This window comes from Chinchilla lanigera, unplaced genomic scaffold, assembly GCF_000276665.1.
Source record: "Chinchilla lanigera isolate Chin_1 unplaced genomic scaffold, ChiLan1.0 scaffold00006, whole genome shotgun sequence".
NCBI lineage: Eukaryota > Metazoa > Chordata > Mammalia > Rodentia > Chinchillidae > Chinchilla > Chinchilla lanigera.
In genome coordinates, this window is record NW_004955407.1 from 3,009,894 (window position 1) to 3,017,255 (window position 7,362).

General features: G+C 34.5%; 1 pseudogene; it reads left to right on the forward strand.

Moving 5' to 3' along the window:
* The first annotated feature begins 5,647 nt into the window (after positions 1-5,647).
* Positions 5,648-6,074, forward strand: LOC102014211 (annotated as a pseudogene).
* Positions 6,075-7,362: the final 1,288 nt, after the last annotated feature.

Genomic DNA, 7,362 nt, shown 5'->3' on the forward strand with positions numbered 1-7,362 from the left:
TTGAATTCAAGTCATTAGTTCAATGGGAACTCTGATGTTGGTTTTGCTTATTGGAAGTTCAGGTGATTACACTGTTGTAACAAAAGTAAAAAGTAGTTTCTATTAAATATGGACTTCTGAGCAATTCATGAGACAAGTACCATGAATTGTTCACTATGAAGTATTTTGGGTGTTTATTATTCCAAAGAAGAAAACAGATTTGTGTACTATATAAATTTTTATTTTTCTTTTTTTGCTATTTAAGACTGAAGAATATTTTAAAATTGCTTGAATAAGTTACAAACTTGTATTTGCAATTAATAAAAACAAACTATGGTTCCATGGGTGGGATTTGTTGAAAAAAATTATATATTTCACCAAATCTATTGTGAAAAATAAAATGCTTTTGCCTTAAAGTCATAAACAAGACAAGGAATTCAGATGGGAAAGAAATATGAGTAAAATTGCATTTATTCATAGGAAATATGGTAAGTACTAGAACCAGTAAGTCAGTTTAGCAACATTGAAGAATATAAAACAATATGTAAAAAGTCAGTTCAAATTTTACTTATTAACAACAAGCAGAAATTGAGATTTTTAAAAGCAACACCATTTATAATAGCATAAAAATTTGGAAAAATTAAGGACAAACTATGCAAACCTATATGTTGGCATTATAAGTATCACTGGAAGAAATTAAAGAAGACTGAAATAGACAGATATATAGCATTGATCTGTTACAAAATAATATTGTTCAAATATAAGTTTCATCTAGATTAATATACAAAGTCAACAAAATCACAGTAAAAATTCCAATATGTTTCTCTTTCACATAAAAACTAAACAACTGATTCTAAAATCACATAAAATTTCAAATGGCGTAGAATATACAAGGCAAGTTTCAAAAAAGACCTAGGTTGAAAGATTAACATTCAATTTCAAAACATCCTATTAGAACTGTAGTTTTCTAGATAGCATACTGTTGGTATAAGATAGACGGATATTTCAGTGGAGCAGAATAGACTCCAAAAATAGACCTACAAATATATGGAAATTTTAATTTTGAAAAAAGAGCTATATTAGTCAGCTCTATGTCACTGTAACAAAATACTTGACTTACAGTTTTACAGATTACGGTACATGGTTAGTGTGTTTAAATTGCTGTGGACTTGTGGCAGGACAGAAGATCATGATGGATTCGTCTGGTAGAATAAAGTTCCTCACTTTATGCTTGCTTGAAAGAAGAAAGAGAACAAGGGGCAGAGAGAAAGGGACCAGGGAAAAGATATACTCTTCAAAAGCACACCCTTCTTCCTCAACTAGGCTCTTTCTCTGGACAGCCTATTCAGCTCATGGATGAATTCACTTATGAATTTAGAGCCTTCACAGGCCAATAGGTTCCCCAAAACACATTAGCTGACCACCAAGCTTTTAAAACAATGAATATCTCGTGATATACATTGATTCCAATCACAACAAGAATGAAGGCACTTGAATAGGAAAATACACTTTCAGGAAGTACTTTGGAACAACTGGAAATTCTTACATAAAAAAGAATGAATTTCAGTGCAAACCACATATAAAAACAAATGGAAAGTGGATCATAAAACTACATACAAAACTTAATGCTACGCAATTTTGAGATGTAAATGTAGGAAAAATGTTTGAGACTCAGATTAGTCAAAGAACTAAAATAGGGCCAGGCATGGTGACGCACACCTGTAATCCCAGCATTCGGGAGGCTGAGGCAGGAGGATCACTGAGAGTTTGAGACAATCCTGGGCTACAAAGTGAGTTCAAGGCCAGCCTGAACTGTGTAGCAAAACCCTGTCTCAAAAAAAAAAACAGACCAAAGAACTAAAATATAAAATATAAACATGATCCATGAAAAATTAATTCAACTTCATCCAATTTAAATATATTTAGTCTTTGAAAAACTAAGAGAGTTAAATGTCAAGCTACAAACTGGAAGAAAATATTTAAAGTCATTTGTGTTATAATTTGTTTTTAAGTATAAGAAGAATCATCAAAAATATGAGAAGACTATAGCAGGGACTGAGAGATAGAGGTGAGGGGTGGAAACAATTCCCATGTGTTACGCATACGCACTAATTCTCCGAGAGGAATGTAGTCATCATGCACTGCCAACATGTACCAAACAACAATAAAGTTTAATTAAAAAGGACATAACTGTCCTCAAAAATTAGACAAAAGAAGTAGGCAGATGTTTCATAAAAATAATTTTATTAAACTGAAATAAGCACATGAAAGTTGTGAATTTCATTAATCATTAGGAATATGAAAATTTAAATCACCATAAAATACTACTAGACTCCTGGTACAATGGGAATATTTAAAAGACTCACCATACCAAGTATTTTTAGTATGGGGACAACTAGATCTGTCAGCCACTGCTTCTGGAAACTATTTGGGAAAACAATTTAGCAATTTTTTTTTAAATGTGAAATGAACACTTACCACCCAATTTTTCCATCCCTGTCCTATATTACACCCAAAAGAAATCTAAAATATATATGCATACAAAGAATTACTTACACAATAGTGGCTTTATTTTCAATAATCAAAAGCTGGAAGGAATGTTCACCAAGTCAGGAATAGACTGAAAGAAACAAAGTGGTATATCTATAGCAAAAAGGTACAAATTATGGATGCACTGCTATAACATAGTTATCAAAGTAATTACATGGAATGAAATGGGCCAAACAAAAATAATTCAGAATGAGTAACTCTATTTCACATAAAATTCTGAGAAATCTGAACTAATGTGAGCAACAGAAACCAGGTTAGTGGTTGCCCGATATTCAAGTGAGAATTTAGACAGAAAACAGAAAAGATTCACAAAGAAGCTTTTGAAGGGATGGATGTCTCAATATCTTTATTTTACTGATGGACTCTTGGGTTTATGCATATAGTGCAACTTAATCTGTACACTAAAACTGCTAGAAAATGGTGCCTAGAATGCTATTTTAAGATGAAGTAAAATGTGAGAGAAATAGATCTAGACCAGAAAAAAATGATTTGTCTGGAAGAAACGAAAAGATAAATTTCAGATGACTTTAAGAAGAGAAATTAATTGATTTATAATTATAAAAAATAGACTAGGAAATATTTTACCATAGAAAAATAGAATGAGTGTAAGGAAAATTACCCAAAGTTAAATTGGCAGTGAGAAAGCACAAAGAAAGAATAGGATATCACAGAACTGGAAGCTCCTTGATATACAGTATGGTCACAGCTGAGTGCCTCAAAATCCAGCCTCATTTATAGCACTCTGGAAAATGATATATTGGTGAAACTGTCATAGGATTCTACAAAAATGAAGAACAGATCCAGAGAAATGAAAATAATAAACTTAGTTGACTATTCATTTATGAGCCAGAGACCCAACAATAAGTTAGACACAAGCTATTATCATTATCCTTGATTACTTAGGATTTCTCACGCTATAGTTGATCTCTTGGAAGTATATTCAAGTAAACTATAAAGAGAAAATCTCATTTTACCTCCAGCTGTGTTTGAATTTCTAAAAGGAGCTAGTAAAATACTGAAAGTTAGTGCCACCTTCTATACAGTTGCTAATGAGTTTTGATCCAATTCAAACAAATATTTATGAACAAAATAGTACAATGCATTTTATCAGCAACAACACAACTATTGTATAATATACACTAAATGCAAATCATTGATAAACACACTGACAGGCAGGCAAACACAAGGGAACAAATTAAAAGCAAAAAAATAGAATTATAATGAAAGATTCAACAAATTGGAAACTCAGTGACATGATAAGTACACAGAAAAGCTGCAAAATTCTATATTTTTATAACTTGTTTATATCATTTACAATCCAAACCTAAAAATAAATTACACTAGAGCCAAGTGTCCAATTATATGTTTCTCATGAGCAAAGAGTTTTCAAAAAATGACAAGACTGCCGCATGTAGCAGTTGTGATATTAAATCAGAGATTTGCTGTGCCCTCACTTTAAGTGCTTTTGCCCCATCTATCCCAGCTGCTGCCCCAGTGACCCATCTTATCATCAGCTTTGATAAGCTTCATAGAGGTACAATTTTAGGTCATTGCTTCATATCCTTTGCTCTCAGGATTTTTCTAATCTCATACGGTGTGATGTCTTCAAATACCTGCTCACACTTAAACATGGCATGTCTAGAAATGTGGAAGAGTTAATGCCCAGGAGTCATCCTTAACTAATGAAAGATGAAAGCCAAAGGATAAATGCTTTCTCCCTTCATCCTCAGGCAGATCTAAGACACATTTTATAAAATACTTCATAGATGCAGTCAAATCAAGCAGCAGTTCCTCATATTGATTGCCAATTTAATAATGTATCCTTAGTTTAGCTTATCCTCCTTTCCTGATTTACTCTCTCATCCTTCCTCCAACTCTCTCAGTATAATTCATTGCTTCAGACTCCACTCTCTCAGATATGAAAACTAAAGCAATCATATAAACTGGCTTCGAGTAACAGAACTTCAGAATCTTCAGGAATTTGAAAGCTGAATCAAGCTCCAGTCAGAGGGTTGATGGCATGTGCAGTAGGACTCTGACATAGAAGCACAACACAATGAGAATAGCCTCACTCTCGGTAGATTTTTTTAAAAATTCAGATGGAAAATCAAAGGTAATTAGGTAATTTCTTACTAGTGAGAAAGTTCCTGGAATCTTTGAAAAGCTCAGTGGGTCTCTCTCCTTCAGGCAAGGAGTGAAAGTACAAGATGCTTCCTCCTGCAGTCTCCAGTATCAATAGGAAGAGAAAATTCTAGAATGGAAGAGGCCATGTGCAGAACTTCAGTGCCAGAGGAAAGCTAGAGAGACAGAAGATTATTAGCCTACAGAGATGAGTAGTGATGTTTGCTAGTAGATTATGATGTGCTGAGTGAGACTGCAGATGTATAGCTGATTGTACATCTCATAATTCTGGTGGGCATATGGTTGAGATCACGGGGTTGGCAGGGTTGATTCCTTCTGAGCACTTTGTCCTTGACTAGTGGATGGCCATCTTTTCTGTCTGTGTCTGCCTATATCCAAATCTCCTTTTCTTATGAACACACTGTTCATATTGATTACAGCCCACCCTATGACCTTTAAACTTCATTAAAGATACCCCTTAAAGATCTTACCTCCAAATTCAGTCACATTTTGATGTACTGGAGGTTAGGACTTCAACATAAGAATTTTAAAAGGAGCACAGTTCAGTTCATAAAAAAGAGGACATTAGATTTCTTCTGAGAAAAAGCATGGTAGAGTCACATGCAGAGGAAGAGGTGTTCACTCTGTGGAACCCAGGAAGCAGAGAGAAAAAGGAGGAGCTCAGAGTGAGATACTCTCCCAGGTCCACCCTCAATGACCCACCTACAGCTAGGCCTACATAATCAGCCGATTTATCCACTAATGAATTCAGCGCCCCTAGGAGGATCTAATCACCTTCCAAACCCAAGAGGCTTTTGGGCAGAATTTTAGATCTTAATTTTAGATCTTAGTACAGTGCCCTGTGATCCAATCTTCTTCCAAACACATACATCTTTGCCGGGGGAATATAAATCTAAAGGATAGCACCTTGCAATAAGGAAATGAGAAAACCCAAACTTTTTAAATTCACCGATATTAGCTGCCCCTTCGAGGGGTCATGATGGGCAGCAAGATGGCATCTACCAGCCAGTCATCCAGGCAGTCCAGCCACACACACTATTAATAAGGTTCCCTGACAGAAGAGACAATCCTAAACCCAGTGTATCAGAAGCTTTGGGATCAGCAGGGAGCCCACCTCATTCTTCTATAATTTCACAGCATTCTAAGGGGAGTAAATCACCGGAGTTGCTGATCCATCCAGGTCCACCAGACACTGCAGAAATAATAAAAACCCTACCTCAGAAGTACAGAAGGAAACTACTATCTCAAGAGGAAATGGAGTTTATCCAACGTGGAGGTCCAGAGTAATGATTGCGGCTGCTGTTTGTTATGAGACAGAAGAATTATCTTTATAATGAAGGACTTCCAAAATGACATATGAAAAGTTGTATATTAAATAACCTTAATAAATATTCTGCAAAAAATATATAGAAAATTTAGATGGATACCCGGATCTTCTAATTTAGGTATCTTGGTCAGCTTCTCTGCAAGCTTACCTAATTGTTTATATACTTTATACTTATTAAAGCATACATTTGGAAGTGCTCGCCTATTAATTTGCTCTTGATTTTCAAGTAATACCAGTGACAAACTAGGAAAAGCACACAATGTCTAGTAAACTATATAATTCCTATGATCTCACTTTTCTTTCTGATTCTGGTTAGAAATAGAAAAAACTCACTAGATAGAATTACTGCTTTAGGGAAGTAGTTTTCCTGAAATTAGAAGAGGATTGGTAAAGTAACATCAACATTATTCTTAATTCTGCAACATGTTTTCATTCACGAGGTTACTGGAATAAACTGGTGTAAAGCATACCCTACTGTAGATGATCAGTATATAACCAATGGCTGAGATGAAGACTTGGGAGGCAATTCAAAAAAAATGTACTTGTAACCTTTATTCAGAAAGAAAAAGTCAGTATAAAATGGAAAATAAGAGATCAAAATGAATATAGACAGGAATAAATGTATCACTAGAAATTTAAAAAATAAAAATTAAAAATAAATTCACTGATGCTATAGGATCTGAAATCTGTCACAGGTCCTGTTTTGTGAGAGGAGTTATAAAGACTACGCAACAAAATTTTCTCTCAACTCCATATCATAATTGTGCCAAACTGCCCAATGAAGAACAATAAATTCTATAGTCTCTAAGTATGTATTTGAAGAAATAAATAAGTATATATATATAGAGAGAGAGACAGAGAGACACAGAGAGAGAGACAGAGGCAGAGAGAGAGAGAGATAGATAGATAGATAGATAGATAGATAGATAGATAGATAGATAGATGATAGACAGACAGATGATAGATAGATAAGAGAGAGACAGACTGCAGACACAGAGAGAACTTCATTAATTCTCTGACTTATGGCATGAAAACCCTATAGCAGGAAGGTACTTGGAAGTACCGTAATCTGCCAACAAACTGTTAAAATTGCAAAGATGCATTATTACAGTCCAGGAGGATTGTAGAGATGCTAGAGATTATTGCTACTAATCAGAACTTAAAGAATGCAGGATTTGTGGTTCACATTATACCCTTTTTTGACTCATCCTGCTTTGTCTCTAAAAAGCCATATGCATTGTAGCAAATAAAATTGATTATAAATTTTATGAAGTGGTAGGCTTATTCTCAGTTGCTTCTGTGCTGACAGTAGTTATGATTGAAACATGTAAATATAACCTCTGGCACTTGATGTGTGATTGCTG